Source organism: Maniola jurtina, chromosome 2 (genome assembly GCF_905333055.1).
Source record: "Maniola jurtina chromosome 2, ilManJurt1.1, whole genome shotgun sequence".
NCBI lineage: Eukaryota > Metazoa > Arthropoda > Insecta > Lepidoptera > Nymphalidae > Maniola > Maniola jurtina.
Window position 1 is genome coordinate 10,102,514 of NC_060030.1, and position 23,193 is coordinate 10,125,706.

General features: G+C 34.9%; 1 protein-coding gene across 1 annotated transcript in view; it reads left to right on the top strand.

Annotated features, from left to right (window-relative positions):
* The first annotated feature begins 864 nt into the window (after positions 1–864).
* LOC123873335 (syntaxin-23) overlaps positions 865–23,193 on the top strand; it is a 126,013-nt gene continuing 103,684 nt past the window's right edge. The window contains exon 1 of the mRNA XM_045918149.1: positions 865–1,013. The gene's annotated coding sequence lies outside the window, so the exon portion shown is untranslated. The remainder of the gene's footprint in view (positions 1,014–23,193) is intronic.

The following is a 23,193-nucleotide window of genomic DNA, read 5'->3' on the forward strand; positions in this document are numbered from 1 at the left end:
GATAATGATATCAAGATTTCTCATAAATATACATAAGAAGATGACTTGTTAATAAACATGGAATAAGTTTAGATATACTAATTGCGCTTTACGCCCTTGTCATTTGGTATGATATTATACCAAAAGAAAATGTTTAGCATTGCTTTTTTTCTGGTAAGAAGCCTTCCTAAGCATGTGTGCAGGACATTGACGTTAAGAGGAATATCTGTGGTACAAGACATGAAGTACACGATTTGATCATTAAGTACTTAATGATGATAAGTACTTATGACCATTTTGATCTTCCATCTTATTTTTAGGATTCCAAAGGTGCACGGTTTTGCAGTTCAGTGTTTCTTAAACTCGACAAGCTCAGCCAAGTAGGTATACGATAGGAAACCTCGCTTTGTTCAGTTAACTAAGTTGAAGGATGTTTATTATATGTATATCCATCATCACAACCCATCGCCGGCCCACTACTGTGCACGAGCCTCCTCTCAGAATGAGAAGGGCTTAGGCCAGAGTCCAGAATCCTCCCTAAGTGCGGATTGGCAGACTTCACATACCCATAACCCATACATTCCCTAGTGACGTTTTCCTGCAAGAGATATTATATAATTGCTTAAAACGCACATAACTCCAAAAAGTTAAAGCTTAGAAGTGCTTAGAAGTTAGACCGAATCTCAGACTCTCCGGATAGGACGACGACGTTTTATTAGGTTAGGCTATCACCGCTTGTAGTAATATTATGTTACAATAAGAAAATAATTGCCTGCGGATACTTCTCGTCTTCATAAATGACAATTATATTGAAGCACAGTTCTGAATGGTAGATATTCAATGGCGTAGCGCGTAGCTCGTAGCCAGTCCGCGCTCGCGGTTCGAAAGCGCCGGCCGCATTTCCTTACATTCCTACTTTAAGGACTTCTTCGACTTGGAATTCTCCGGTTGAATTCCGTAAGAGTTTTCTTTAGTTTTAAGACGCTTTGTGTGGAATTCCATCACTTAGCGATTTGTGAATTTTCGAAAGGCAAGTAAGTGCTAACTCCTAAATGAATTGATAAGTTTTGTTTTCCTGTTGTTTTTACTTAGCTTTTATCAAGCTTCTTTCACAGCTCTACTTAAATACATAATAATATCTTTTATTTTTGTAAAATTTCAAAGTTTGTTTACTTAGGTTCTTTAGCTTGGTTTGCATATTCAAAGTAGGTTAGTATATACGGGCAGAATTTTGGAGCTTTTGTTAACTAAGCTCCGTGTTGTAAGTAAGTTATCCATGTTGTACTTTTACAACACGGATAGCAGTGATATTCGTGACTTCTCGTGTAGTTTTTGCAGCGAATAGAAAGTATTCAGTGCAGTCTGTTCAAACATCTACGTCTTGGGTGATTGAAGTGTTTAAAGTATAAAGAAACAAATCATGTACGAATTTTATTATCTGTTGAATTAATCTTCACACACACAGACATTGTCTGGTACACATAATATTATATGTGTAACAGACATTTCTTTCGTTTCGTTCAGGTGGTTTTTTAAATTTTAATAATTTTAAAACTTAAGAGATCCTTGAAATTTTTGAGAACACTTATTAAACCTAATTTAAGAACGCCTTAAAATTGAAACAACCCTTAAATTTAAGTTAAGAAAACCTTAAAACTTATAAGCACATTAAAACGAATTGAAACTGAAAAACAACTTACTTAAAAAAGATAGACTGGCCGCTTCAATGTTACGTTAATCTTCTTCAGATTCGTTTCTAGGTGATTTGATCCCAATTTTAATTCCACTTTTCTCACCCAGGCGATTAAAGATGGATTTTAAATAAGTTTACTGATTTGTATCTGGTATCTAGATACAAATCAGTAAAGTCACGTCTAGATATTGAAATATTTGTAGAAGTTTTTACTATAATAAATTTCTTTATTCTACATGCATTCAAAATTGTTTTTCTTTTGTGATTCTGAAGTTGGGTACGCCGTACGTTCTTGGTATATTTTGTTACGAGTATTATTGTAGTTTGAATGAAGACTTGTTTGAATATGGAAATTTTTGCCGCATATTAAATAGCTTTTGCGCTTGTCTTGCAACAATAATAATTGTATGAGTAAGTATGTTTTTACGGTAAGCTCACATAATTTTGAAATAATTACATATTTATGACTTTCCTAAAATATATTTTTCTTTTTTAAAGAAAAATAAGCTTACTTACGCTGAGTTGTTCAAAATAAATTCAAAAAAGTGGACATAGAACTAAATTTACTAATAAATCACGAGACTCCATAGAATTCCTGTGATTAAATTAGTTTTTCTTTATTATTTTATGACCATATTTTTTATTGAGTTGTTTGTCCCATTTTTTAGCACTTAGCACATGGTTCGAATGATTTTTATGAAATTTTAATTATTCAGCCTTATCAAAACATTTTAGTGATTATTTTAGTTTACTTATGTATTACACCTGTATGTATAAAAACTTTATACGAACAAAAAGCAATAATGTTTTTTAACTTGGATGTTTCCTTAGCTTAGGTTAGAAAATAAACTAAGCCCCACATCTCTACATGCAATTTCGTTCGCATGGAATTCAATTAACATTCCTGCCCTTTTTACCCTTTAGCGAAGGAATTTTTTAAAATCCTGTCTTAGCTTATTACTCACATAGTTTGAAAAGCTGTTTTATGTATATTTTTAAGTTCTTTCACATCATAATATTTACTGAGTGAAATTATTTTATCCTTGGATAAAGGGTCACTAGTTGCCCGGCAACTCGGCCGATGGCGACTGTAAGAGTCTGGAATTGTATGGAAGTTGTAGAGTCTATACGCACGGCAACTTCCATATAATTTACAGATTCTAAGAGCTTTTACGCATGGTTGATAGTTGCCCGGCAACTCAGTCGACGGGCAACTTTAGAATCTGTGATGTCTGTACTATATACGCATGGAGTTGTGGTGACTCCGTGCGTATAGACTCGGTAACTTCCATACAAAACCTAGATTTTGAAGAAGCTATCGACCGTGCGTATTGGCTCTAACGGTCGTCGTTGACCGAGTTGTCGGGTGATTAATCGACCATGCGTAATGGGTCTTAAAATCTAAGCAAAGAAAGGACTTTTAAATGCTCTGATCAAAATTTCCCTTTTATTTTTAAATTGCGAGCAAACGAGCAGGCGGATCACCTGATGTTGAGTGATTACCGCCGCCCATGAACATTTGCAGCACAAGAGGAACCGCCCGCCGATGCAATGCCGGCCTTTCAGGAATTTGTTGAATATTAAGTTACTTGAATATAAAGGAAAGAAATTGCACATTTTTGAAAAACCACACATGTTTGAACCACCAATCTGCACTATAAATCAACGTAGATTTTAGCCGTAGTTACTTCGAAGAAGGGATTGCTTTTCTTATAAAACACACCGCCATAATATTAATAAGTAGGTACTGTACTATTAATAAGATTGTTTTTTATATTGTGTGCATGCGCATAACACAAAACCTCTGTAATGATGGAGACGAATCTTTTTGGTTCGTAAGTACTTGTACATTCGTGTAGTCAGAGTGAACTTGTAAAACTCCAAACTTTAATCAAAATATGTCCACTAAAACTCCAAACAGACGTACATGTATAGCTTGACCCGAATTTCACGCTGCGAAAGCCGTGGGAAATAACGAGTGCTCGCTACAATCACTATCAACAAATATAAACAAAACTATCAACATTAATGAAGCCCACAGTCAAATAACAGACTTTAATCAGTCCTGAGGGAAATATTCGTTCGACAACGGCGATAGTCAATATTTGTCAGTAATAAAAGCGACAGGCTTCTACCTTCCTAAAAATCATATAGAATATTTTTACTGTTTACAAAAAAGAATAGTGTAGTGTGTGTTCACGCAGAACAAGCGAGCGCGGGCACTATAACTTATTAATAAAAAAAGGAAAAAAAAATGATAACCACAACAATATATACAACGATATAAGAGTTAATGTAGTTCTATAATAACATTTTTTGGAGCCGGTGCCAATTAGCCGCACGAACCGTCTACTCTTCGTATTGTTTGTGACTCCACATTGCCACCGGCCCCAAAAAATGTTATTAAACTCTAACTTCAAGAAAAAGAATTAGATTGAAACCTCCTCCTTTTTTTAAATCGGTTTAAGTTGATAAAACTGGCAGCAAAACCTGTCCTCGAATGGACGCCGTATAGGTATGGGTAACGTGCCTAGCGAAGTAGCGCCTTGAAAAACAACAGCAACAATGCATTCCTGAAAACCTTTCTTCCAAGTTTTTTTGTTTTGTTTGAAGATGCAAGATCTACAATGGGTAAAGTCTAGTTCTTTATGTCTCAGTTTTTCCAGCCGTAGCGTGCCTACAACGAATACAAATTTCTCGCGATATGCACAACTATACGTCTTAAGCGAGATCACTCTAGTACACATACCTACCTACATATATGCATTCAACGTAAATGTCTTAGTTCAAGGCCAGTGAACAATCAACTCATATCTCAAAGATGATTAAAATTCAAATCTAGATAGTGGACGGATCAAAAATTATTTTCCAATTCTTTTGAGACATAAAGATTCGATACGGAAACTATGGTATTCTAAACTCTCTTAAAAATTAAATACACTACTGTCAAGGAAGTGCGTACTACAAAGTTTTGAAGCAGTCTACCAAATCCTAGAAGCCATTCATGAAACATTCCACGAGTGACGAAATATCTACCTAATCTATCTATTCTTTCTTATCTATCATACTAGATCATTAATTTAATAGTGTTATAACTAATGTCAAAGGCAAACATTAAATATTATGTCGGCATCGCATTGGAACAATATCTTGTTCCAATAGGATGTACTTACCTATTATACCTTGATTATAAGATGAATAAATGGTTACTTCAAAATATGAATCGATTTATAAATATAGCCTCATATTAAGAGCTAAACAAATACGCAGTGCAAGACTGTGGCGTATGGAAGTCCGTGTAAGAGCCTAACGGTTGACCTATGATGATGATGATGATGACGCTGCGTAACCGATATGTTCTAGCATGGTTCTAGCCGACAACCTTAAGGAGGAGGCAGGCAGGGGTTGAGGACTGTTTAGTGGAGCTCTCTCGAAAAGCACAATGTCCAAAGTATTGAGCGCAAACTGTCCGATGGATTTATAGCTAGCTGAGTTGCGCGAACATGAAATTTCAAGAGTCACATGAAATGTATTTTACTGGCCTAATTAAGTAAGGCTCCGTAGGGAGAATCCATATGGCGAGACATTTAGTGAAGCAAACTGCGTAAGAACTATAACTTTCTCACTTAAGCTCACTAGTCGTACAATTAAGTTGATGACAAGGCGTTCCATTAATTAGATCGCTTTAGTTTCAGTACGTAATTATAACTGCTCATTTTGAGACAACTTAACTTATATACTTTCGTTTAATTAAAACTTTTATAATGTTTACTCGCATTACGGCGGCGTTTCTGGTTTGTTCTTGAACTTACGCTCTTTGCCTTTCGTGACAAACAATTTTATCAACAAATTTTCTCAAACAAAAAAGTGGATAAGTTGACAAATATTGGACAAACCTAAATAAATAAAACTCAACATTTAAAAACCCCCGACACAAAAACCTCTATAAGAAAACTGGAAAAGAGCTGATAACTTTCAAACGGCTGAACCGATTTTCATCGATTATAGGCTAAGAACACTCTCGATCAAGCCACCTTTCAAACAAATAAACTAAATTAAAATCAGTTCATTCGTTTAGGAGATACGATGCCACAGACAGATACACAGAAGCACACGTCAAACTTATAACACCCCTCTTTTTGGGTCGGGGGTTTAAAAGGAAAAAGGTGACTAACTGGCTGACTAATCTATCAGCGCACAGCTCAAACTACAGGACGGATCGGGCTGTTTAGCATACCTACAGATAGCTGATAAGGCGTAGACATTTGCTAAGAAAGAACTTTTGAAAATTCAACCTATAAGGGGATAAAATAGGGATTTGAAATTTGTGTAATCTACGCGGGTATAACTAAGCTAGTTTAATATAATTTTCTTTTATTTACCACTATATTAAAGCCATTAGATACAAGTCGTAAATAATCACAACTCAAACTCTTTGGCTCACGATAATATACGAAGGTAAACACGTTTTCATATTTGGTCATTTGGAAACTTTTCATGTTGAAACAAAAGTAATCTTTCATGACCGATTTGATACGAACATTCTCAATCATTAACCACTTCAGAATTACAAAAATAACATCTGCTCATTGTGTAGCAGAGCGATGAACCTACCCAACACGTCGGGAAAACATGAATGATATTTACCTACATGGTTCCTTATCACGAACGGATGACGTCAATCTTTTTATTTTGGTAAAATTCCTTGTATTTACTATTTTGGAACATTATGATGAAATTTATTATTATTATTTATACTTACATATATTACATGTAATAAGTGTAAATTAAAAATTTATAACACCCCCGACAAGTGAAGGTTACAGTAACTAGAAAAGAGCTGATAACTTTCAAACGGCTGAACTGATTTTCTTGGGTTATAGCTAAGAACACTCTCGATCAAGCCACCTTTCAAAGAAAAAAAAGTAAATTGAAATCGGTTCATTAGTTTAGGAGCTACGATGCCACAGACAGATACACAGATACATAGATACACAGATACACACGTCAAACTTATAACACCCCTCTTTTTGGGTCGGGGGTTAAAAAGACTGTCTAAATGACAGACAAATCTATGAACGCACAGCCAAAACTTGTGCGTTGATACATCGCGATTTTGGTCCATTACATAACCGTTTACCTAATCAACCAGCATGTCGAATTTCATTTATCGTGTGCTAGAAAGAGAGTGAAATCAGAAAATAAGATTAGGAAAATAATTACCTTGATAATAATAATTTTTCCATTATGTTCACAAACAATTCCGTTCACAAATTCACACGACGGAACTTTAGATAAGACAAAATGAGTGACACGTTTACGATTATTATCAACTGATCACGTGGTTTAGCTGTACCGTTAAGTAGTTATCTAATGGATTATTTATCCAAGGGGTAGATTCCTCCTACGTCAATAAGTAATATCCTGTGCCCTTTTGTCAGAAAACGATAGACGACAAGTGTAAATTGAAAATTTATAACACCCCCGACAAGTGAAGGTTACAGTAACTAGAAAAGAGCTGATAACTTTCAAACGGCTGAACCGATTTTCTTGGATTATAGCTAAGAACACTCTCGATCAAGCCACCTTTCAAACAAAAAGAATTAAATTAAAATCGGTTCATTAGTTTAGGAGCTACGATGCCACGGACAGATACAAAGATACACACGTCAAACTTATAACACCCCTCTTTTTGGGTTGGGGGTTAAAAATGAAATTTTTTAGGATTTTTAGGAAACAGATTCCATTGCAAAGCCTTCACTAATAATAATAATAATAAAAATCTTTTTATTGTTTCCACTGTCCGTCCATTTATCCTTCCGTCTGTCTGTCAGCGGGCTGATCTCATGAAATTACGATAGAGAGTTGTTTTTATAGAGTATGTATTTATATTGCCGCTATAACATCAAATAGTAATAACAAGTGTAAATTAAAAATTTTCAACACCCCCGACAAATCATTTTCAAATAAATAATTATGTATATCTAGGCAACGTCCATCTTGACAGCTTGACATTTTCAATTGACACTTGAATATTATGAACCTAAGGGTTATCTAACCTTCTTTTCTACAAGAAAACTAGAAAATAGCTGATAACTTTTAAACGGCTGAACCAATTTTTTTGGATTATAGCTAAGAACACTCTCGATCAAGCCACCTTTCAAATAAAAAAAAGTAAATTAAAATCAGTTCATTCGTTTAGGCGCTACGATGCCACAGACAGATACACAGATACACAGATACACAGACACACAGATACACAGGATACACACGTCAAATTTATAACACCCCTCTTTTTGGGTCGGGGGTTAAAAAAGTGTTATTTCTTAGGAAGGATAGTACAGTACTTCATTCATTCGGGTGAGATTCGACTCGCACTTGACCGGTTTTGTTAATTTTGAAAACCAGATACCTGACTTAGTTCTGTATTTACTAATTAGCAATCAGCAAAATAAAACGTAGAATATCACTCTTCAGTAAAAGTAGAATGAGAGCTGATGAAACCCCGTTTATTATACCTACAATTTTAGCATGACATTGCACAATAAAAATTCCATTCCCAACGCGCACGTATTACTTAAGGGATGTAATTCCAGATAACAAAATGAATGGTACATTTACATTTCAACTGTAGAGTGGTTAAGTTCTGTCTTTAATGGATTATCCTCCTCACAAACCACAAAGAAAAATGACAAGACTTTCTTAAAGAAAACCCTGTTTACAAGGAAACGATGAAATTAAATAATTGGGCAAGACGTGTTATCTTTTGTTCGAGTCTCTTGCTATTTTTATTTTACTTCGTTATCTTTCGATTATGTTCAATTGAAGCTCAGTTTTTGAACAAAAAATAAATTAGTCCTGTTATTACAGTCCTAATTTTATTACGGCCCGCGTTAGAGTGTATACATGCTAGACTGTACACGTTCTATGCCTACGATACTAATGGGTACGGTCAAATAATAAAGAAATGAACAATTATTTTTTTTACGCCATATCCATGCAAATCCGTATAATCGAAACCCATAAAACATGTACCCATGGCAAAGTCCTGCACAAATGACTAATTTTAGGTTTCAAATGGGAATTCTGCGCGGGAATACTAAATTTTACGCATCATACAACGTCATGTTACTCACACATGGATTATAAAAACTGTCAATGATGTGCTAACCATTAATAACTATGTTCACTCTACCGCGAAACAAATTACAGTTGCTTAGACACAGCACCGCCCGATTCGTCCAGGGTATAGCATAGATCATCTCTTAAGGTTTTTTAGCACTATTTATCAATCCTGAATTCTGAGCAACTAATCTTTATAAGATTAGAAAATAAACGTAGAATATTGGCTTGAAAAAAGTTTCGCCTCGAAAAATATTTTAGCCATGGCATTACCTGTGACATTACCTAATAAAAATTCTATTCACGGAGTGAACGTGTTACCCACGGAATGTACCTACTCAATTTAAGATAACACAAAACGAGTGGCACATTACATCTCTACCCTACACACGTGGTTAATTTCCCATCTCGATTTGTCTCGTCGATCTCGTTGTATCCATTTATTTATTTTTATTTAGAAATCATAATTCAAACACACAATATACAGAAATACCTACATTCTATTCCTACATTCATATATATTTCTATATACAGATAATAATACAAGATACTTTATACGGGGCCCAAAGGCGGCCTTATTTCTAAAGCTATCTCTTGCAGGCAACCTTTCAAGCAACTTATTGCTTCAACAAGTGTAAATTAAAAATTTATAACACCCCCGACGATCCAAAGTATTTGAGTTTTCCAAAACATCATTTTCAAATAAATAATTATGTATTTAGGCAACGTCCATCTTGACAGCTTGACATTTGTCTATTGACATAATATTATGAATCTAACGGTTATCTAACCTTCTTTTCTACAAGAAAACTAGAAAAGAGCTGATAACTCTTAAACGGCTGAACCAATTTTTTTAGATTATAGCTAAGAACACTTTCGATCAAGCCACCTTTCAAACAAAAAAAACTAAATTAAAATCGGTTCATTCGTTTAGGCGCTACGATGCCACAGACAGATACACAGATACACAGATACACAGATACACAGACACACAGATACACAGATACACACGTCAAACTTATAACACCCCTCTTTTTGGGTCGGGGGTTAAAAAAACCACAAGGATATATAGATTTTTATTCGAAGTATTTTTACACTTTACACTTTTTATCGTCTAGGGGTATTTTTAAGAAAAAAACGAAAGGGGTAAAATTTTGAAATAACTTTTCATAATATTATGATTTTTCATAAAATAAAATAAATAAGTACCTACATTACATGTATTGCATTAAGCCCATACTTTAAACAGGCACAGTATAGGTAAGTTTATATATTTTTTAAACTATCCAAACTTAGCGGGCGTTCACACCTACTGCGAGCGATCGTTACGTAATTTACTGTTTTTCCATATAAATACATCTAACTTTTTGTTCACATCCAACTAAATGCATAGACGCAGACTCTCAGGCGGCCGATTGTTAGTACGTTACGACGCATCGCGGACGCAAATCGGCTACTAGCAATATCGTATAAGCATAGTGCGAATGTAAACGTAGTCTGTCTCACGTTCACACTGAAGCTTATAAGTTGCTATCCAGTTGGAGCTTAGTGGACAGGCTCATGACTACTTCAAGCTGCACGGCCATATTTGGCAGTTCTCAGAGCAGATAAAAAATTTTCAAAAGAAAAATAAAACCGACTTCAAAAACCACAAACACTAAAAAGTAAAAAATAACTTTTATTTAGCTACACATGTAATGTACCTAGGTATGAAGTCGAGCGAGCATATTAAAACAAAATTAGAAATCCAAGAGTGAAGCTCGCCCGACTTCATACCTAGGTACATTACATGTGTAGCTAAATAAAAGTTATTTTTTACTTTTTAGTGTTTGTGGTTTTTGAAGTCGGTTTTATTTTTCTTTTGAAAATTTTTATTTCACAATTTTTAGTGGCCCCACTGTACTATAATATGCTATGCCCAGTTAAAACCCTACTGTTTACTAAGCTATTGCACTGATCGCGAGCAATTTGCTCCTATCTATTGAGGAGTTCTGTTCTCCATCTCCGAAGATATTCATCAGATCTTCACCAAATTTATATGGGACCACTTGCACAGTATACCCTTTCAAACAAAAAAAAATTTTTCCAAATTCCAGGGGTCTTTGAGTAATCGGGGAACATACATAAAAAAAAAAAAAAAGATTCCGACGAATTGAGAACCTCCTCCTTTTTTGGAAGTCGGTTAAAAATGCAGTGTTTTAATAACTCTCACACACATGTGGAGAGAATTGCGGGTGTGAAGCACTTTGCTCCTTTCCTTTTTCATATTACCCAAACGACCGATTTGAGAAAAATATTTTACTATTAAAACTATAATAACTCTTAGAAGAACTGTCGAAAAAGGTATACGAGTACTCTTACTCAAAAAACTTCAGTCGTCTAACCCGATTGCATTTACTTGGAATTCAATTTGGTTGTAGTAAAATTCATGCAAATATAGGGGAGGAAAAATCTCCGACATTCAATCTTTACTAGATCAATTACGTTGGCAAATTTTATTTCCTACGGAAAATGGAGATACTAGAAATCTCATCACCTCTCACCGAGCAACACCAAGAAAATTGAAGAAAATTTCGTCATCATCATCATTATCAAGCCATTGCTGGCTCACTACGGAGCACGGGTCTCCTCTCAGAATGAGAAGGGGTTGGCCATACTCCACTATGCTGGGCAAACGCAGACTTCACGAGCCTTTGCGAACATTATGGTGAACTCTCAAGCATGCAGATTTCCTCACGATGTTTTCCTTCACCGTTACAGCAAGTGATATTTAATTATTATTAATTAAAATTAAGGCACATAATTCCCAAAAGTTAGAGGCCCGGGATCAAACCCTGGACCCCTCAAATAGGAAGCCGACGACGTCTTCACAGTTTTTGGGAAAAATTGCTAAAAAAAGTTTAACTTTTAACTTTTTTTTAAACTAAAATAAATTTCAGTATTAACTAAAAGATTCCGTCGATTTGAGAACCTCCTCCTTTTTTGAAGTTAGTTAATAAATGAGAACGATGCAGACCTCATTTATAGATATCGAGGAATTCTACAAATTCAACCATTTCTATGGTAATACTTTGCTCATTTTCACAATAGGTATACTTAATAGGAGCTCTAATCTTATTTTGAATTGGATTTCATCCATTCTAAAGTGTTATGTCTGATCTATTTTATTACAAATGGCTGATGAATAGGAAATGAGGATGAGGAATGAGGTTTTGTACAAAAATAGCTATGAAATTAAAATCGTTTAGTTTAAACATAGTGAACTAGTTTAAGCTATACAATGTTATTACCAATTGTAAATTAAAAATTTATAACACCCCCGACGATCCGAAGTATTTGAGTTTTCCAAAACATCATTTTCAAATCTTCAAATAAATAATTATGTATTTAGGCAACGTTCATCTTGACAGCTTGACATTTGTCTATTAACATAATATTATGAACCTAACGGTTATCTAACCTTCTTTTCTACAAGAAAACTAGAAAAGAGCTGATAACTCTTAAACGGCTGAACCAATTTTTTTAGATTATAGCTAAGAACACTCGATCAAGCCACCTTTCAAACAAAAAAAACTAAATTAAAATCGGTTCATTCGTTTAGGCGCTACGATGCCACAGACAGATACACAGATACACACGTCAAACTTATAACACCCCTCTTTTTGGGTCGGGGGTTAAAAAGAAAATGGCATGTATTTTGGCACTGACTTAACTGCAGGCATGCCAGTTTTTAAAACTTTGTTTAAACAAAATTTCACTAATAAAACCATAGAACAACTTCAGCAAATTCTGTCACAGTTTTGGCTTGAACGACATTCCAAAGTGCTCTAGGCAAATATTACTTTTTGCTTTTTGCTTTATACTAAACTCGATAAAAAAAAACTTTAAGTAGGTATACCTACCTACTTAGTTTGTTCCATAGAAGCAACTATGAAAATATTAGGTAACTTTCTTCGACATGTAACTACTGATTGTCAATGGGCTAAGCGATGTAACGAAAATGAAAGATACAATTAGTAACCATTTGTTGCGGTACCAAAGTTCAGTATTAAAGTCACTTTCAATTATATCAACGAAAAATTAATCAACTAAAGTAGCATTCGCGTAAGGGCGTGACGTTGGATTAAAGGGTTGATTACTAAATGATGCGTACCTAATTAATCACTTTGGTAGTGTATTAATCTGAGCCATTAGTTAATATTGCTAAATTAATATTACCAACTCCTATAATTTGGCTTAGTTGGGAAGCTGAGTCTTTATGTTCAACCGGTACCTACTCTCTCATTGGATAACATACATACCTAACACCTAATTTTATATTATAACTAACTGGACTGCTTCGCTCTAGTTGAATTTTTGAAAATCAGTGGGGATTTAGAATCTAAAAAAAACGAGAAACACGCATTTTGATTTTTCAACAGAAAGCTCAAATACTTACCAATTTTCATGAATATAACTTGTTTTTTTTTTTATAGATTTTCATAGTCAGCAACAAAGCTAGGTTCGTACCCGTCCATAAAGTCACTTTCACTTGTGGGCGTAAACCTACCTTTTTACCCTTTTTAACACCTTTGGAAGTGGAATTTCCAAAAATCCTTTCTTAATGAAAACCTACAGTCAAAATATTAAGTTCCAGTGGTCTCTGCGTTGATAGATCAGTTAGTCAGGACCAGCCTTTTTATACGTTTCTACTAGCTGATGCCGCTACTTCGTCCGCGTGGAATTAGGTTTTTAAAAATCCCGTGGGAAATCTTTGATTTTCCGGGATAAAAGTAGCCCATGTGCTGATCCAGGATATTATCTATGCCCATTCCAAATTTCAGCCGTCCGTCCCGTAGCTTTTGCGTGAAGTAGTAACAAACATACACACACACACGCATACACACATACACACAAACTTTCGCCTTTATAATATTAGTGTGATAGTGTGAAGTGTGATAAATTGATTAGTTACTATCTTAACGTGCTACAAAACTATGCTGCTCAGTTTTATTTTAGTTTTCCTGACAGTAAAAAGCTCTAAGCTTAGTCTCATACAAAAAAATAAGGATTCCTAAAATGAAATGTCGGTGATATTAAGAAAAGGGTCTGAAGATAATATTCATGCTGCTGCATTGCGGATAGTCCAGTCCATAAATCTTGTAAATTCTTTCAAGACACACTATGTTTTCTTAAGTCACGACTAACGTCCCTTGCTAGCTAGATACCTAGTTTAAGAATATCTTATAGGGCGTGAGTGAGCGCATCCGATATGCAAGATCCGGGGATTTTAGATTCATACTCTATGTACTTATTTGCAAGAATTTTAAAATGTTCGGATAAAGGACACATCGGTGAAATACTCGTACATATTAATATTTCCATTTGGGCGCTCAAAGAACTTCGGTGAACTAGTGGCGTTAAACAGCTGTTGACATCAGTAATTTTTCGATAAGTGTTTCTCGCCTTAGCGCAACTGAATATTTGTTTTTAAAGTCTGCAAAATATTCGAAAATATTATGCAATCAGTACCGAATGAAAAGTAAACATTCAGTTGTGTGCCAAATGAAAATTATAACAAACCCGACATTCGGAGAGAACCTGAATATATATTAATAACTAGCAAACCCGGCGAACTCCGTTTCGCCACCAGATGGCTTCGTTTTATGTAACATTTCGTTTGGTGATTAAAAGAAGAAGAAAAACGGCGCCATCTACTTAAAATATTGGTTTGTAGTACATGCTATGAAAAAAGATTTTCACGCTTTTCTGTTGAAATTTTTCCTGAATTTTCTTTGCTATAAACCACACGGAGCCCGAGACCTTTCCAACGAATGCAAAACCGTGGAAATCGGTTCGTGCGTTATGGAGTTATAGCGTCAGGAAGGAAAACCCGACTTATTTTTATATAGTAGATATAAATATATGATATTAAATTTTAACGTAACTCCAATAATTTTCAGGTGCGTGCCTAGGATTGAACCCGGACCACCATAAAAAGCCGTTTTTTATGTTAAGTTTGCCGAATAGCTATTTAAGCCGCTTATGACGGAAACCCAGTCATCACTCGCACATAATGCTATTGAGCTAATAATTTCATTGAACCATACCTAATTGACAAATCAATTAGTTTAAATTTAAGTTACGCCCTATTTACTTAAATTTTGTTTGAAATTCTGCCTTCACAAAGTTTTCCCTTACGTCGTTTGATGGTCATGTGATGTTGAACAGCAATATCCACTTAAAACTCGGCTATAATTATCTACGAAGTACACATATGTCCATAACGAAAATTTGAACTACCTAATTCAGTTAATTCTTAATCGACCACCTTTTTCAAATGATATTGTATGACAATGGGGTTAATATTATTAGATTATAGCTATAATATTTGTTTTGTTAAAATTCAAAGTAACGTAATCTCGTATTAATAGTGTTCTAGTAATCTGGTAATCCATAAATAATAATAATACTTACTTACTGATAAGTAGATGGAATGAATGACACAAACACAAAATTTCATGTGGTTTTCATTTTGTTAAAAACAGACTTGTTAAACTTTCCATATGCTAATAAAATCGACACCTCCCACGTAAGTTGTTGTATCCCCAAAACTACAACTTTTCAGTAGAGCGTTTTAAAGATATAAATTGAAATTAAAGCTCCATTTTTCAATATATTTTTGTGAAATTCGATATTTAGTTATAGTTTACAGTACTATAACATATTCTGAAAGATAATTTATAGAAATACTTCACATTTCTGAGATTTTGTTCATACAACATTTTACGGCGTGTTTCATCTTTGTAAAATGTTGTATAAGATACTTACAACAAATTACGCTGGAAAAAACGGGTTGAGTGTCATCGTATGTGTTAAATACAACAGTGTAGGTCGTTTAAAATTTAAAAAAAATGTAGTATGTGTAGTCCGATTCATCATTTCCAACCAATGGATGTCCACTACTGGACATAGGTCTCTTGTAGGGACTTCTATATGCCACGGTCTTGCACCACCTGAATCCAGTGGCTCCTTGTGACTCGTTTGATGTCGTCTGTGCACCTAGTGGGAGTCTGTCAACGCTGCGCCTTACAGTGCGAGGTTCCAGCACCTTGGGACCTCAACGTCTATGGGTCCTTCGAATTATGTGCCCCGGCCATTTACACTTCAGCTTCGCAACCCATTTATGCCGGTTACTCTGATTTTCCTACCGATATCCACATTCCAGATTCGATCACGTAGAGAAACTTTAAATATAGCTCTCTAATTGCCCGCTTAGTGACTCTGAACTTTCTTATGAATTCCATTATAATATGTGACCATATTATCTCGGATCCATAATATGTCATCACTGGTAACACGCACTGTTCGAAGACTAACTTAGTTTCCTTACGCTACCGCCGAGTCGGATTCGTTAGCTGACCTTTTTCTTGCAATTGCACTTACCTACCTGGTTCAGGTACCTGTTACAGGCTCACACTTTTCTATAATTTCGAGTGCAGAGCCCTCAACGATTACTGGGTGAGCCGAGACATAAGAATTAGACATAATTTTCGTCTTACTCATGTTCATTTTCAGGCCCATCTCTTGTGAAACTTTGCAAAGATCATTGAGCTGTAATTGTAGAAACTCTGGGAAACCTACTGAGGTTTCCCAGAGTTTCTGCGATAGTGACTATGTCATCGACAAATCGAAGGTGAATTTCTTTTGATGTTACTGTCAAGTTCATTCCAATCCAAGGGTAAAGATAAGGACGTCTTCCAAAGCAGCGGTAAAGAGTTTCAGAGAATTACGTCTCAATGTGTACTCTGTCACTGCAATTGGACTGGCCTAGTCTGGTCCTATATGTCGACTGAAATGGTGTTTTCGTACAGGATTCTATTTCAGCATTTGTATGAACAGGCAGTTGTTTCAGAATCTCAATAGCGACCTTAATACAGCCCCAGTTTCCACCAAATCAAAAACTTTCTCATAGTTTACAAACGCTTAGCAAAGAGGCAGATTATTATAATAGCCTTCAGTTATTATGCATAACATGTCGCAGCTTATGAATGTGACCTATAGTGCTTAAGCTTTTTCATAATCAAGCTTGTTAGGGATTCTGAAAGTCATCGAACTTATTATTGTGACAATTCATAATGACTTACGATAACAACAGCTTATAGACATGGCTTAGCAGCGAGATGAGTCTATGACTCTTCTTGAGTAATGTTTGTAACTTTGTAATTTCGTTATGCAATGAACTAGATTAATTTGAATATAAGATTCACTAACCTTTTGTCCCCACATTGCAACAAATAAACCATTACTTATTATTTATTACGGCATTATCGCCATGACGGGATTGAAAATTCCGTCATGGCGATTGGAAAATCGCTGAAAGACCTTAAGTACAGGTTTGCCACCCGCTTTCAGGAATTCTACTGTGATTCTGATATCACCGAGCGAATTTTTATCCTTGAGTTGTTTGAAAGCCATACTTATCTCGTATAAACTGGCATCTGGGATATCTTGGGTATAGTGTCCCGTCAATTTAGCTCTGGGATCTTTAGCCAAATCTTCAACAAGTCTTTGTATTGTGGTGTATAACTGTCCATAGAACTTCTCCACTTATTTCAAGAGCTCAAGTTTAGCTGAAATGAGGTGCTGTCAGTTTTTGTCGTATCAGCAGGCCCTGTTTAGTAGACAGATCTTTCGTGAATACTTTTGAGTTCCTGTTCCGGTCTATGGTATCTTTAAAACGAAATTAAAGATCCATAAGTCACGTGTTTGTACAATAGAGATTTGCCAGTAGGTAGGTGCATCTGCTGAAGACTACAGGATCATTTCTGGCCTTTTTCTGGCCATGAGCTTTAAAATCATAAAAAATATTTGTTATTTTTGGACGATAGGCCGTAAAGAAATTGGACTCCACCAACTGGCAGGTTCTACCAACCTATTTCTTGGAAAGGTAGGCTCTGAAATAATATATTGTAGTAGTGATTTTTTTGTTAATTATATGGTAACCTAGTGGTATGATGAGCCGTTTAGTTATTTCATTGATTATCATAGGTTTACGTCGCCATCAAACTAAATTTTAACATAGTTTTATTGTATACAATGTCGTATGTAAGAAAAAAAACAATGTCATAGCAACGTAAAATATAGCATGTAATCATACAACAAAATTTTGAGAAATAAATGCCGAAGTAAAATGTTGTATGTATCACTTAACACAAAATTTATTATAATTCTGCAACGTAAACGGTTGTATGTCATCATACAATACTGTTTTTGGGTGTCCTCAACGACGTAAATTGTTGTATGTAATCTATACAATAGTTTAGCTTGGCATCACTATTAAATTACTAAAATACGATAATGAAATAAAAAAATGCAAACACAACCGTGACATATCAGTGTCTTGAGTTACAAACATTTCATTTGAAGTCCGGCGTGATCTGTTGTATCTGTTACATACGAGGCGCAAACGTGCGACTTCACCCCACATAAAACGTTGTAAAGGTCGATATGATATTTTACGTCGTCCTCGTTTGAAAAATACAACATTATACGCCTCATAAGTACTTTAAAAAACAACATTTTTAGGTTTTTTTTTAATTGAACATATAAAATAGATAAAAATAGACAGTGTTATGTAAAAAACGCAAAATGGCAATTTTGTGGCTTACAACAACTTACGTGGGAGGTATCGAAATATAAATCAAATATAAAATTAAAAATATGTATCTATTTTCGGTCTTCGATGTTTCAGTATTTTTAACCCCCGACGCAAAAAAAGGAGTGTTATAAGTTTGAAGTGTGTATCTGTATATCTACGTATCTGTATGTGGCATCGTAGCTCCTAAACTAATGAACCGATTTTAATTTAGTTTTTTTTGTTTATAAGGTGGCTTGATCGAGAGTGTTCTTAGCTATAAATGTTGTCGTAGGGGATGTTATAAATTTTTAATTTCCACTTGTAGTCCATGAACAAGGAGTTCAAAGGGTAACCCAATACCAACTTCGTCTTCGCAGTAGGTACTTAGAAAAATACGAACTGTGTGGAAAAGCATAAAATAAGTAAAGGCTTAATAAACGGGAGCACCCGAACACGTCTTATGGGCCATATTTTCCTTAATATTATCCCAGGCCATGTACTGGAAGGCTCGATAATACCTAGCGTAGCTTTAAGTTCTTAGGGTTTTTTTCTTTTTCTACTAAGGGATGATGATTATTACATATTAATAACAATTTTATCCATCGAACGTCCTAGCTGCCAATGCATCAGTACTGTACAAACTACCTAAGTACTACAATATTTTGACCAAAATATCGCTATTTTTATGGATATTTTAGAATATTCGATTTAAATTTTCGAAGTGCATTAACGTGTTAAAGTATTTAATACTGAGTAAGAGGATTTTTGAATGCTGATCAAATATAAAATAAGTGGTGTGTAGGGAATGCTTTGCATGCTTTTAGACACACCGGTTTACTTGTCTTTATATAAGTAGGAGTTTTAGTATGTAGATTTTGTTTGCAAAGTCTAGGTATATGTGACCATGAAATTATATCAACAACAATCTATATTTCTCACATTCTCGTTATAACATTAGTGTGATGAATGTAGTGACTACACGTGATACGCAAACACATTAGATAATGGCTTTGCTACTGAAATAGCAGATCGCTCCTTCAAGTCTTATTATTCATTTATCCTTTTCTGTCTGTATCATCCTAGCTACTTAGTACTAAGACAGCTCAACTCGTCAGTCTCTTTAATAACACTAATCTCAAAATGTACTTACTGAACAGATTGTATTGAAGATAGAGATAATGCATATTAATATGATAAGGTGAAAGTGTTATGTCTGTTGGTCTGTATGTCTGTCTGTCAGCTAGCTTTTTACGGCCCATCGTTGGACCAATTTTGACGTTTATTACAGAAATACATCATTCCGGGGAGGAACATAAAAATATATACATTTTATCCCAGAAAATTGTTGACGACAGATGGGATTTTCCAAAACGATGCAGCGGGCGATGCAGCGGGCATTATCTAATAAGTATTTTTATAAAATGAGGAAGTTAACAGGGCTCTACCACAGACACAGATATTAGTTTCTAGAATATGTCTGCAAAATTTCATGGACTTTGGTTGCTTGATATTCAAATGAAATTGGAACTACGATTGTATGAAGAGAGTGACGGAGAGATCCCTCTTAAAATGAGAAATTTAAAATTTTGCTCTCTCTCTATAACATCGTTTCAAAAATCGTTTCTTGACGGATGTCTACGTCATAACAGTTACTTATCTCCATGCCGAATTTCAACCCGATCCGTCCAGTAGTTTGAGCTGTGCGTTGATAGATCATTCAGTCAGTAAGTCAGTTAGTTGTACCTACTAATAAGCCCACAACTGCTAAAGCCCCTTCTACGTATTTCACATTTTAACTCTGTTTAATTTAATCTCCCTATCAGTGTAATAACGGTCCAAAAGCCATTATGTAATACCAAAATACAACGTAAATCCGTAAATATAAGCTCAATATAAGATTAAAGACAAAATTGGGACGTGACCGGCCGTCAGGTACAGCTCGATGTGGGATAATGAAGGATGACAGCCTCCTAATAATTCTGTAACACATCTTTTACGGACAGTCGAATTTCATTACATAAACAGTTTTCTTTGACTTCACTTTCGTATTATATTTTTGGCGCCCTATGTAGATTCTATGTATGTTGCTAAAAACCGATTAGGTGTATATAAAGGTTTAATTAAAATGCCAAGTTAGCTCGCTTCTGCCTTAAACTCGCTTTTCGACTTTATCGAGATCGCTAGGTCAAGGCCTCACTTGTCATTAAATAGAAAAAAGTTTTTGAATAGAAAAAAGAAAAAAAACATTTTTTCTTATTATGCAACTTCGCACACGATCATACCCACGATATGATCTGAACTTACCTATTCTAAATCTAATTTCTTACGCGGAGGTGCAAATGAACGCCATTCTTAACTGAATAGAATAAGCTCATTTACCTCAACATTTATATTTTCTCGTCTCAAATTATTCATGACACGCTCAAACGCTCGAAACAGAGAGTTGTCGTATTGCTAGAGGCAACAGTGTCTTCTAAAAAGATTTTACCTACGTCTCTCAATAATATTTCTGTTTAAGCCATCTACTAAAAAAAGGAACGAAAAAATGTTCTCGATTTTCTTAGTCATAGTCATAGTCATTTATTCTGCATAATATTCATTATAGGTCAATCACAGAAATTCAAATTCATTTTTTATAATAACATGTCACAATTTTTCTTAGAAATATACAAGAAAATAAAATAAACATTAATAATCAATTTTGTCTTGAAGCTTTCCAAGTAAGAGTACTTAAAAGCCAATAAACGTAATTAACATACTTTCAGGAAGGTTTAGTTATCATTCTTATATGTATGAAGTTATACACATAAATGTACATTGATTGCGAATTAATGCGAACTTAGACTAAATAGCATGAAGTAATAATTATTTTCTAAAAATAAAAATGATTTTTGTTTGTGTCTTTGAAGTCTGGCATGCATAAAATAGAAACGACGAAACTATCGCACAATGCTCGCGTAACTTCAACATGTGGTACGAATATAAGCCAAAAATATTTTTCTGCTTAGTAATGGCAAAAATTTGAAGTCCGGTTTTTTGTAAAAAAAATCATATTAATATGACGAAACACTTACTGTTATGTAACAAAAGAAAAAAGTATATACCCGTAATAAATTACATCGAATAAAATTGGTTCTAATCATTAGATGGAGGTGCTTTTTTGATGGCTTACCTATTTTTGCGCCTCTAGTAATACACAAGTTTCCAGTAATATATCTCCCAGGCTCATGATGACGGTTAGTCATATAAATGGCCAACACGGGAGGAGTTTTAGGCAAAAATATAATAAAAAGCGGTTCAAACGGACCCCCTGACAAGAGAAGAGTGATGCTCGCGTTCAGCCTCAAGAAACTTGAGATCTTTACGTTTAAAGGTTTTGTGCTCTATTTGCGCCGTATTCCTCATTACAAAAATAATGATCCCTTGCTTTAATCAAATAATGGTAGAGGTTTTCTTGGGATAATAATGCGTTGGGCTTTAAGATCCTTCCACATATTCGACTATGACGTCGATTTTTAGGATTAACGATTAATTAGTTATTATTATTAGATATTTGGGGCCTTTATTGAAAAAAAAAAACTATAGTATATTATGAAAAAAATTCTATTTTGATTCAATTAACCCCTCCACGTAAACAATGAGAAGGGTCAGCATCTTCTAGACAAGCGCCCTCCACCTCAGCACAGGCAGTATTATTACTTGTATGCAAGTGTTGCAACCAAGCGCTGATTAAAATAAAAAGATTTCTAAGCTACATCTAGGTAGGTACAGACTGCTATTACGTTTTATAAAGTTATTTGGTACGTTTCTATGAATTTTACTCGTAATTTTATCCCTCCATAAATCTCAAGCATTAATTCACGAGTAAATTCTCGGACTTTTAATTTACGAGTAATTAGTTTTCCTCGTCACTTGACAAGGTTTTCCAATATCCAATTAGGGCACAACAATCACTACGACACTGGGTATTGCTAACCGTATTTTTGTTTTGGAATTATTGGCACGTAATTAATTGTCTTGAAATAGAAATAATATGTTAGGTATTATAATGAATTGTATCTAAGTATATAAAAGGAAAAGGTGACTGGTTGACTAACTGAATGGCTGACTGATCTATCAACACACAGCACAAACTACAGGATGGATCGGGCTGGAATTTGGCATGCAGATAGCTATTATGAGTTATGACATAAACATCCACTACGAAAGAATTATTTTTGAAAATTCAGTCCCCGGGAGTAAAGTAGGGGTTTGGTACTCCACGTGGACGAAGTTGCGGCCATAAGCTAGTTTATAAAATGGAAACATCATGAAAGGTCTAGTGATCGTAGGTATACAGTAGACCTGATGACACAGCAGAAATATTATATTTTTGTCCATGTCGAAGCATCACACGCATCAAAGCAAATGCACAGGTCAGCACTAACGTTACCTCTGAGGCTCCATTTCAAGTTAACGAGAACTTGAAAAGTTACACTTACGAGTTTTATGACTTCACTAATTTTAATTTATCTACTAAAATGCACCTTTGCCGACTGTTTCTCCTGCATTTATGATCCATCTGTGATTTCTGTGGCCGTGTGCGATCTCTTTAGTTGAAGAAAAATATTAGTTTTTCGTCACGAGAATAGTAACGTATTTGCGGACGGGAAACAGTTATATTGTCACGAAACTCAACCTATTTTCTCCTCAGTTCTGCCAACAAAAGTTCTCTAAACACTGTCTTACAATGGTCTCTTCAAGAGCATCAAACCAAATGAATCGTGCGAAAGCTTTTAAG